This window comes from Podarcis bocagei (genome assembly GCF_964188305.1).
Source record: "Podarcis bocagei genome assembly, chromosome: 9".
Lineage (NCBI taxonomy): Eukaryota > Metazoa > Chordata > Lepidosauria > Squamata > Lacertidae > Podarcis > Podarcis bocagei.
This window is the reverse complement of record NC_138134.1, coordinates 4,619,917-4,631,705: the sequence shown is the minus strand read 5'-3', so window position 1 is coordinate 4,631,705 and position 11,789 is coordinate 4,619,917. Positions and strand designations below refer to the sequence as shown.

Genomic DNA, 11,789 nt, shown 5'->3' with positions numbered 1-11,789 from the left:
ACTGGTGGGCCTGTGACTTTCAGCCATCTCCGGTGGGCCCTGGGGGTGGAAGGTCTGAGATACCATATTCAGCGGCATTTATCAAAGCCCTTCTTCAAACGATGGAAAGGAAGACTAAATAGAAACTGTAACACTGCGATGAAGTAAACACATGAAGATGAAAAAGATTCCTTAAATGCATTATCTCCTGTTACCAATTACAGGGTTGAATTTTGTCTGTTTTGTTTCGCTATTGCATTCTGGAGATTAAATAAGTAAACCTTTGAAAGACAATATACCCTGAAGAAGAAGCCAGTCCCAGCCAGAAGCCTCTGATAATCTTTGCCACTCTCGTGATCCCTGAGCAAAACCTGTGTATCAGATACAGAATTATAAGGATTTCAGGACTCTTATATGGATTTTTGATGAGACAATAACAATTTAAAAGAAATGAAGCCTTGCTATGAAGTCACACTCAATAGATTTATTCAGTAACCACATATCCTCCAACATTTCTCCAATGAAAATAGGGACATCCTATTCCATGATGATGATGACGATGATGATGATGATGATGATGATACTCTAAGGAAAAGCAGGACCTTCTGGGATCAAATAAAAAACTGAGACAGCTTCTGTAAATTTGGGATGTCCCTGGAAAATAGGGAGACTTGGAGGGTCTGTAACCATAAAAGGCAGAATAGGGACTCAGATGCTATTAAGTGTTCCACATGCCTTCTTTCTGCAAAGCAAGAGAATTTTCTTATAGGTCAGCACTGAATGTCTGTGTATGGTAGAACAATGATTTTTCTAATTTAGCTTTCTCGGCATGCACTGTATGTGGGATTGAATGGAGATGTACAGCCCCCACGCACGCACAGAGCACATACCAGATCAATACTTCAATTTTACAGAATGATTTTTTCCCCACAACAGTATCACATAATCTGCTTTGTGCCTCCCTCTTCCGCCCCATCAAATCTGTAACTTTTTTTAAGCCGCTTTGAAATCAAATAGTCATTTCTTTCTCCCCTTAGATGCAGTAATCATTTTCCAGGTGTTGCACATTACAGCTGGCATGGTTCAATATGGATGGTGTGCGGCAAATGGCAAAAGAAGTCCTCCACACTTTGTTGTTCTTCTCTGACATTTCCTGGCCAGCTCTCCAAAGAAATCCCGCAGTTTTTCTTATCTTGGAGTCTGAACCTCTGGTCAGGCCGCAGGGAGAACAAGCTTCAGGAATAAAACTACATGGAACTCCTAATTATTTTTCATACTAGTGAAAGGCCCAACAAGTTTCCCTAGCTAGCAGGAGAAGGAGGTTTGGATCAGGCCTATTTTTCAAAGCAGAGTCCAGCCATTTCCAACCTGAACACTGTCTCCAGGCCCTGAAGAGTGTGGGATGTGGAACACATAGCAGTCAAAATAAAAAAATTCCTTCCAGTAGCACTTTAGAGACCAACTAACCTTGTTATTAGGGACGCAGGTGGCGCTGTGGGTTAAACCACAGAGCCTAGGACTTGCTGATCAGATGGTAGGCAGTTCGAATCCCCGCGACGGGGTGAGCTCCCGTTGCTCGGTGCCAGCCTAGCAGTTCAAAAGCACAAAGTGCAAGTAGATAAATAGGTACCGCTCCTACGGGAAGGTAAACGGTGTTTCCGTGCGCTGCTCTGGTTCGCCAGAAGCGGCTTAGTCATGCTGGCCACATGACCCGGAAGCTGTACGCTGGCTCCCTCAGCCAATAAAGCGAGATGAGCACCGCAACCCCAGAGTCTTCTACGACTGGACCTAATGGTCAGGGGTCCCTTTACCTTTACCTTAAGTTTGTTATTGGTATGAGCTTTCATGTGCATGCACACGAAAGCTCATACCAATAACAAACTTAGTTGGTCTCTAAGGTTCTACTGGAAGGAACATAGCAGTCAAGTACAACATTCCTAGAGTGGACATGCTAGGGGATGCTTTGTACCAGCCAGGAGAAAACTTCCTGTTTCCTCCTTAGCGGGGACAGACTTCCTCTGCATGTGACTAGAGGTGGGCCTGGTCTAATCTGGCCCTCTCTCTGCCCAGGGAACAAGAGCAGGACAGGGAACACACCTCTCTCTCTCTTTCGGCTCTCCTCCATTTTGTTTTTCTATGTGTGAGGAGAAGTGACAGCTTGTTCGCAGTCACTTAGGAACAAACTCCCTTATGGGATAGTTCCACATGTGTATATACTTTTGTAACCTCAGTCTGCCTTCAGGGATCCAACTGTGAACTGAATGAATGTGAGTAAACTACTTTTATATTGACTTTAATAAGATTGTCATGTTTATTCTTTTCAAGAGGGACAAGAAGGGATCTTACCAGGAACCCTATATTTAGAGGCTAAAACTAGCCTGCAACAAGCAAACCGCTGTGCCTTTAAAAGGGAATGTTTAGACTCTGCTTAGATATAGAACTTGCTAACGCAAGTTAGGAAGAATATCATTAAACAATATATCCTCTCCTGCCTCGCTGAGGAGGAGGTGAGGACTATTTTCCTTCCCCCTGTTCCCACAACCCAGGGGAAGGTGTCTTTCCTACTGCACATGTGACTCCCATATTTTGAGGTGGAAATCCTGGAAATAGAGGTTACCTTCTGAGCTGCGCATCAGTGCAGTTGGGACTCGGTTCGTTGCTGCTGTGGGGTTTGGGGAAGAAGCAATACATGGTTTGAACACAACCTTCCTTTATTGCAACATAACTAGGCTGAAGGAAAAGCTGCCCCCAGCAGCTAGAATTGGAAGAGAACTAACAGAGCCCAATCCGACCAGAAAGCACTAATTTAAGCCAATGGTTTACACAAAACCTCTCCCACGTAGGTTACAGGTTCTTTCATCCAAGGAGGGAATACTCTTTCATAATGCTGTCTCTGCAGTTCACTGGCACAAGCTGCCATCCCTGGCGGCTGAATTTCTGCAGCAACTGGCAAATATTATCATTGGTTTCTTCACTGTGCTGTTCTAATGAGGAAAAGGTAAAGGACCCCTGGACGGTTAAGTCCAGTCAAAGGCGACTATGGGGTTGTGGTGTTCATCTCGCTTTCAGGCCGAGGGAGCCGGGGTTTGTCCACAGACAGCTTTCCAAGTCATGTGACCGGCAGGACTAAACTGCTTCTGGTGCAAGGAAGGGAACACTGTGATGGAAACCAGAGCACACGGAAGTGCCATTAACTTTCCCGCTGCAACGGTACCTGTTTATCTACTTGCACTGCGTGCTTTCGAACTGCTAGGTTGGCAGGAGCTGAGACAGAGCAACAGGAGCTCACCCCATTGTGGGGAATCAAACCACCAACCTTCTGATCGGCAAGCCCAAGAGGCTCAGTGGTTTAGACCACAGTGCCACCCGCAACTGATGACTCCTCAGGTAGTGCAGCAGGAAAAGCAACTACTGGTTGCTCTAGTCTAAAGGATGCTTCTGCTGATGTCACTTTGAGAGGAACCGCACTCCAGTCAGGAAGGATGTGAACAAACTGATTTTTTTTTCCAGAATTACTGTACAAGTAGCTCACAACTTATGCACATTTAACTTGCATGCAATCAGCTTTACGTGCTTGGCAAAAATAAAATAAAATTTAAAAGGCGGCAGAAAGGGGATGGACGGCCAGGTAATAAGACTTGGAGTCACCTGTCTTTTAAGAGAGGCCTAAAAAACAGGGCTCAACAATGCAAGCCCTCCTTCTGAACTGCTCCAGAAGCCCATCCTTCTCTTTTCTCAGAGTAACATATAAAGACTAGCAAATGCCAAGCTGGCCCTGGGAGCCAGCATTAGCTTTCTCGAAACTTCCTCTTATTCAGGAATTGGGGGGGGGGGGCGCGGTTAACGTGCGAAGCAATATGATTGCCTTAACTGCTTCTGACATCCATAAAATCTAATGCAGTATAAAGTCATTTGATCTGAATTATCAGATTATAGAGAATGCTTCTCTAATGTGATGCCACAGATGAGGTAAAGAATAATAAACCCATCCATTAATTCCCTCTGTCACCACTTAACAACTCCCACTCCCAGGCCGCGCTGCCTTAACACTGTCAATATATGCTGCTAGATTTGCCTTGCATTCTTCACTCACACAAGCAAACAACTATAACTCTGTAGCTTGAAAATACACAGACATGCACTGCAAAAAATAAAATGTTTCAAAACAAAAATTTAAAGGGAAGACAGGCATGATGAAATGCCCTCCCATCAGATGTCAATGAGATAAATAACTACAACTTTTAGAAGACAAGGCAGCCCTATATAGGGACGTTTTTAATGACTGATGTTTTATTATGTTTTTATATCTGTTGGGAGCCACCTAGAGTGGCTGGGGCAACCCAGTCAGATGGGCAGGGTAAAAATAAATTACTATTACTGTTATTATTATGTCAAGATAGCACGATAGCACAGTTGTTCCACTGTACATACTTGCAGTTTTTTAAAAAAATGCATGTACTGTTTTTCCCCTGGGGATGAGCTCTGAAGAACAACGATACTGTAGGTTTTTAGCAGGGTTCAGTTTTCAATTGGGTGTTTGTAAAGCAGATGTGGTAGGCCTCAAAATTAATGACCTCATGTTGCCCAAGCACTCTTTGTTAAGTTGTGGGAGAACATATCAGACGACACAGCAATTCTTCAAACAGCTCTTCTTTATTCAGAGGCCAGAACAGAACTGAACTGAAGGGCTCAGTCAGCCTGCTTATATAGAGCTCCAGTACCTTGTTACTGTAACAACTTTCTAAAACTATCCAATCATTGAACGTCACTTTCGATCCTTCATTTGCATACAAACTATCCAATCACTGAACGTCACTTTCGATCCTTCATTTGCATAACTATCTACAGTATCCCCCTGCTGGCCAAGGTGAGAACTTCACTACATAACACCCCTCCCCACCGAGATAAGGCGTTAGTTACAATCATAATGGTTTCCTTATATACAGCACTACACTTAATGGTTCAATTTGGCACAAAAGCATATCGATTACATTTCACATACTTCCACATACTTAGACCAACAGTGATACATGTCCAACAACATAGTCCTTTAAATAAGTTGGGTGCTTGGAAACTCTGCCAGACCGTGCCTGACATTCTGCCAACTCCACTTGCGGAGGTTCCACCCACAGCAGCGGATCCAGGGGACTTGGTTTCAACGCCACCTAGGGTCACACCACAGCCTCAGCAAGAATTGGGTGGCCCCCCGGACTTGGCTACCAGTCCCCGGCGGTCTGGCAGAGTTTCCAAGCGCCCAACTTATTTAAAGGGCTATGTTGTTGGACATGCAAATGTTCCAGGGTGCTTTACATACTCAGTTCAAATGGGACACTAGCCAGGTCTCTTGAGTCTCATCGCTGCCCCATATGAACTCAAAACAGGAGCTGGAACTCACTAACTTTTCAAGGATCTTTCAGGGAAGCTTGTTGGCCATTAGCTGTTTTTGTTGGGGGTTGAAGAACTTTTTCCAAATTCAAGGATCCTCAGAATTCCCTGGAGAGCTCCTCATTGCGTAAACCACATCATTCGTCCAGAAGTGAGCTTGAAAACCCTGGTACGGAGAACAAAATGGGTACTAAGAAATCAGAATGCAGAAGTTGGCCACGCCTGGTTTAGGGGAGTTGACCAGAAAACCTGGCAGCCCCATTCCTCTTTAATTTTCTATGCCTCTATGAATTTTATGGCAGCTGTTTCTTTTCTACCGTTTCAGAAGTGTTTGTTAGCAGTGTCATGAAAAAGAACATCAGCACTTCACATGGACGCAAACTGGAAAAGACCAGCAGGAAGTTCTGCACAGCTACCCCAGGACTGAAAGGCAGGTTCCACCTCTAGGTGTGAGTGGTGAGCAGAGAAGAAACCCTTCAGTTTTCATGCTGTGACAGGAACTAGCACGGGAAACCCTCAACAGGTATGCAGTCTGCAGCTAACAGGCACCAACGGAGAATTAAGCAACTAATTAGTAGCTATATTGTGGAAAATCTAGGTATGCAAGGTTGTTCTTCCCTTTTCATTTCTTGATCCAAAGCTGTCAGGTGGTAATAATAAAGGCTCCTGTTCTGAGACAGTTCACTCCTTTGTTTTTTTAAGCCAAAGAGGCTGCAACTTTTCTCCCACACCCCAAAATTTTTATGGTGCCAGTCTTTTCATCTTCTCTCAACAGCTACACTCAGCAGGACTGGGCTAATTATTTTCTTCCCACTGTCTGTACAAATCTCTTCTTTTTTTATTGTCAGCATGCTGATGGTCCAGATCAGAGATTTAACTTTGTAGTGGGCTCCAAAAACCTTCTCACAGGCATGTCTCACAGCTTGGAAAACGTCGGCAAAATTCATACCCTCAAAGGTGGTCTAGAGGCCTGATCTTAAATAAAGTAAAGTAAAATGGACAGTAAATAAGGAACTGAGGTAGCTCTGAATATTGGAGTCACTGGAAGGGCTTCTTGTTCTGATATCAGTGCAGAAAGCAGGGAATCCAAGTTAGATTCCACTTTCTGCAAGGATTTGAAGACTGAATTTCTACTTCCTTCAAGCTCAGCCCTCTTTCATTCCTTGCACTTGACTTCTTGCTAGCATAAATAAAATTGCAGCCAATGTCTCTCTCAATACACAAAGCTTTTGTGTACTTAATTAGACCATGACACTGATACCAAGAACTATGTAGTTCTGTGTACACCTACATACTGCAACCAACACACTAACCCAGTTTGGAAAGCTCTGAGCTAGGCTTTAGAAGAGAGCACGCCCAAGAGGGCAGTGGGCTTTGCTCTGCAGCAAAAGCAGCCCTACTTTTCAGCTACAGACTCAACGCCAGTTAGCTAGTGTTAATGGCCTAGTAATCTTCTGTGCACATCTCCTTTAAAGAGTTGGCCATAGTAAGAGGGCTACTTTTTGAAACCAAATGCAAATACATCAGTAACACCAGTTTTGAACAGATTGCCTGAGGTGTCTCTGATTCACAGTAGAGAGAGAAATACTCCAATACCAAGTCACAAAAAGCAAAACTTGGGGTTTTTTTGTGAGTGTGCACACTTTATTTGAAATATTTATTTTTGTGCACTTTTTTGTCCAACAGCCTATCTCTTAAGGGTGGGAAATTATTTTACAAAGAAGCATCTTTTGATTGGTTAAGTTTCAAATGAAAACAATCCATGAGGAGAAGCAGTTTTGGGAGCATCAGGAAGATTAAAGCAGAAGGCTAAGAAATATCCAAGTCCTAATGCTTTGCACTAATGGGATCATTAATGTTACCACTTTGGTTTACTACCTTAAAATGATTTTATCTCTATGAGATGTGACACTGCTGTCAGGCGTACAGCAGCTTCCTGTAATTGGATACATATGAAAGCATCAAGAGCAGAACTAATCCAGCTCATGGTTCTGCTCTGGCAAAAAAGAAAAATAATCCTTTTGAGATCTGATTTTTTAAAATGGCTTTGGGCCATTTTGGAGGGAATAAACAAATGCAGAAAAGAGCTGGAATGATAAACATTTATTTGTTGTTGTAATTCTTTTTCATTTTTACCACCATTAAGTGCATACCCTCAGTCTCAGAAAAGCACAGATTAGTTGCCTAGTAACATGCTTCTTAGTTGCCCAGTAACTTCTTCTTAGTTGCCCAGGGACGCGGATGGTGCTGTGGTCTAAACCACAGAGCCTAGGACTTGCCGATCAGAAGGTCGGCGGTTTGAATCCCCGGGACGGGGTGAGCTCCCGTTGCTCTGTCCCTGCTCCTGCCCACCTAGCAGTTCGAAAGCACGTCAAGTCCAAGTAGATAAATAGGTACTGCTCCAGCGGGAAGGTAAACGGCGTTTCCATGCACTGCTCTGTTTTGCCAGAAGCAGCTTAGTCCTGCTGGCCACATGACCCGGAAGTTGTATGCCGGCTCCCTTGGCCAATAAAGTGAGATGAGCGCCGCAACCCCAGAGTCGGTCACGACTGAACCTAATGGTCAGGGGTCCCTTTACCTTTACTTTAACATACTTCTTATATGAAAGAGTTGTCCTCAGAATCAGAGCAATTGTTTTTTCTCAACACAAATGTGAGGGTTATTGAGGCTTCTCTACCTTTCTTGGCCTGTGTAAGCTAAGCATAGAACCATAGAACCATAGAGTTGGAAGAGACCTTGAGGGTCATCATCCAACCTCTGCTTAAAAACCCCCAATGAATGAGAGTCCACCATCTTCTAATGGAGTCCCATTCCACTGTGAAATAGCTTTTACCATCAGAAAGTACCAACCAATGTTTAGTCAGAATCTCCTTTCATGTAACTTGAAGCCATTGATTCAGGTCCTCCCCTTCCGAGCAGGATAAAAAAAGAAGCTTGTTCCATCTTCTATGTGACAGCCCTTCCGATATTTGAGGGTGTCTATGATGTCGCCTCTTTTCCAGGCTAAACTTACCCAACTCCCACAGCCGTTCCTCATATGGCTTGGTTTACACACCCTTGAGCAGGGGTAGGCAAACTACGCCTTCTCAATCCAGCCCACAGACGGTCCGGGAATCAGCATGTTTTTACTTGAGTAGAATGTGTCCTTTTATTTAAAATGCATCTCTGGGTCATTAGTGAGACGTGCCTGGTGTTTTTACATGAGTAAAATGTGTGCTTTTATTTAAAACGCATTTCTGGGTTATTTGTGGGGCATAGGAATTTGTTCATTCCCCCCCCCCCAAAAAAAATATAGTCTAGCCCACCACATGGTTTGAGGGACGGTGGACCGGCCCCCTGCTGAAAAAGTTTGCTGACCCCTGCCCTTGAGCATCTTCGTTGCCCTCTTCTGTACATGTTCCAGATTGTCAATGTCCTTTTTAAATTGGGGTACCTAGAACTGGACACAGGACTCAACGTGAGTTTTGACCAAGCCAGAATAAAGGTAAAGGGACCCCTGACCATTAGGTCCAGTCGCGGATGACTCTGGGGTTGCGGCGCTCATCTCGCTTTACTGGCCAAGGGAGACGGCGTACTGCTTCCAGGTCATGTGGCCAGCATGACTAAGCCACTTCTGATGAACCAGAGCAGCACACGGAAACACCCTTTACCTTCCCACCAGAGCAGTACCTATTTATCTACTTACACTTTGATGTGCTTTCGAACTGCTAGGTGAGCAGGAGCAGGGACCAAGCAACGGGAGCTCACCCCGTCGTGGGGGTTCGAACTGCCAATCTTCTGATCGGCAAGTCCTAGGCTTGCAGAATAGAGCAGCATTATTCCTTCCCTTGATCTGGCCATTAGACATCTGTTGATGCAGCCTAGAACAGTGTTTCCCACACCAGAATTTGCCTGGTGTGCCGCGAGATGTTGCCTGGAGGGAGGCAGGGGAGTCGGGCGGCGAGAGGCGGGGCGGCGAGGAGAGGCCGCCCAGCGCGGGGCTCTCGCCGTCTGCCTGCCTGGCTGCCTGCCTGGCTGCCTGCGAGCTCGGCGGGCAGCGCCTCCGTCCGCAGCGCCCGCAACGCGGCTCTCATTCCCTGCCCCTGCCAAAGCTCACCCAGCCAAGCCGCGCTCTCCTTCCTGCCTCGCTTTGCTGCCTCCTCCCCCCCCCACCCCCAAAGCTTGGAGGTTCCCCGGCAAGGGGGAGGAAAAAAATTTGAAACTTACACTTTTGTGCGTCCCTCCCGGCGTGACGCTGCGCGCTGACGTCACGGGGCTGTAATGGTGGTGTGCCTCGAGATTTTTTTCATCAAACAAGTGTGCCTTTGCCCAAAAAAGGTTGGGAAACACTGGCCTAGAATAGCATTAGCTCTTTTTCTTTTTGCTACTACATCCCACTGTTGACTCATGTAAAGCTTGTGGTCCACCCAGACCCCTAGACGCTTTTCCAATATACTACAGGCAAGCCAGGTGTCCCCCGTCCTATATTTGTGCTGCTGGTTCTTCCTGCCTAAGTGTAGAACCTTACATTTGTCCCTACTGAAATCCATTTTGTTACTTTGGGCCCAGTTCTCCAATCTGGAATCCCAGTTCTGTCTTCTGTGGCATTGGCTACCCCTCCCAGTTTGGTGTCATCTGCAAATTAGATGAGCACCCCCTCGATTCTTTCAAATGCTCAGGAAATGATGGGAAACAGTGGGCAAATATGCTATAGATCAGGGGTGGCTTCCAGACGTGGTTGGGCTCCAACTCTCACCATCCTTGATTATTGGCCACTCTGACAGAGATTGACCTTGAGGGCCACAGATTAGCCACCCCTGCTGTAGATCTGTGGCCTGAGTCCATCCACCTGTGACTAATCCCTTACTCTCCAGTGATGTTACAACTCCCTGCTGCCCGGGAAGGGTGTTAGTTCCCCTAGAGCTGGAAGGAATAAGTTTAATGTGCAGCATATGTTGTAGTCTGGTCAGGGACGCGGACTTAGAAAAAATATTGGGGGGGGGCCCGGGAAAGCTCATGAATAATAAATAAGCTCATGAATATGCAAATAAAGTGGCTCCGGCCCTAAATAGGGCAAGCCACGCCCCCCCAGCCAGCCGATTGGCTGGCTGGGAGGTGTGGCCAGTCGGGATTCCCCTGTTCTCGCGGGATTTCCGGCAGTGCCTCCGATTAGGGCGCGCGGCTGGCTGGCTGGCTGGCGAAGGAGCAGGTGAGGAGGAGGCGGGGGACGGCGGCGGCGCTCTCCTGGAAGGGCGCCCGCCCGAGATTATTGGGGGGGCTGAGCCCCCCCAAAAAATTTTTTGAGGGGGCTCGAGCCCCCTCAAGCCCCATGGAGTCGGCGCCTATGAGTCTGGTGGCAGGGGGGAAATCAACAGTCCCCTTTACAAAACAAAATCAGTGACTCTAATGAGCTTGGGATGAGGCTGATCTCTCTCTGCACGTTTCTGTTTGCCTTGCTTTCTCTAAGAGGGATTACAGGATCACATCTGACCATGCAATGTATAAACTGCAATTTTCAAAAAAGAGGAATTCATGGAAATTAATTTCTCATCTGAGGATGCTGAGTGTAGAGAATAGCAATTGCAGAGAACTGATTGCAAACATTATCTCTTCTGTCTTGATTTTCCTTGTTCTCCCCCCACAGCCTTCAATCAACATGACTGAATAGAAACCTCAGTGTTCAGTATCACAAGACATGAACTGGCACTTAGTCAACAATGCCTTGTGTTCTGTCAGCAGGCTTCATGCCTGGTTCTCATATTACCTTCTCTTTCTGCATCAATATGTATGATGATTAGCAGTAAAATAACAAAGTGCTTCCTTCTCATCATGATTCTCTCCTCTTTTTGAACCCCTGCTGTGGATTTACATTTTTGTTGTGTGGGTAATTTTGTCACCTGAGCTTAGTTTTGTAAACGGAGCACATTTTAAATGCACAAAATGCTAAGAATCTGGTCGTTTCTTAGCATGGCAAGATCTATAAGGCAAGGTCAGCTTACCATCTCCTGTGGCAGGTTTTAGATACCATTAAGAGCAAAAGGGACAAAGGAATCTGGTCCACTGTTTTGCTCTTGTGCAGCTCATTTCAAATTGGCTTCCCCAGGAGAGCTTCATGATAGCTTGTGCGCCATGTTAATTAGTGAGAGGAAGATGCAATGCAGATGGATTGATTGATTTTGCCTTGCATTGTTTTTAGTTGATAATGCCAAAAGACAGACCGGCCAGGCAGACCTCTAATATCAATAGGAATCCCCCCCCCTTGAGGTTTGGAGGGGTGGATTTCATCAGAACAACGGCATGGGAGGATTGTATTCTGCTGAAGTCCTGATTCTGGATAGGTTATCAATTAGCTCTGGCAGCCGTCTGGAATTTGAAAAAGATACGTGTGATGATAAATCACGTGTTTAATGGCACATATCATTTGGCCCTTGAATAGCTGGAAGTGG

General features: G+C 45.7%; 1 long non-coding RNA gene across 1 annotated transcript; it reads left to right on the top strand.

The window, feature by feature from the left end:
* The first annotated feature begins 2,015 nt into the window (after positions 1-2,015).
* On the top strand, positions 2,016-11,337 carry LOC308594660. Its single transcript, XR_014011535.1, has 3 exons — positions 2,016-2,246; positions 5,690-5,962; positions 10,988-11,337. It is a non-coding gene; the product is annotated as an uncharacterized lncRNA (long non-coding RNA).
* Positions 11,338-11,789: the final 452 nt, after the last annotated feature.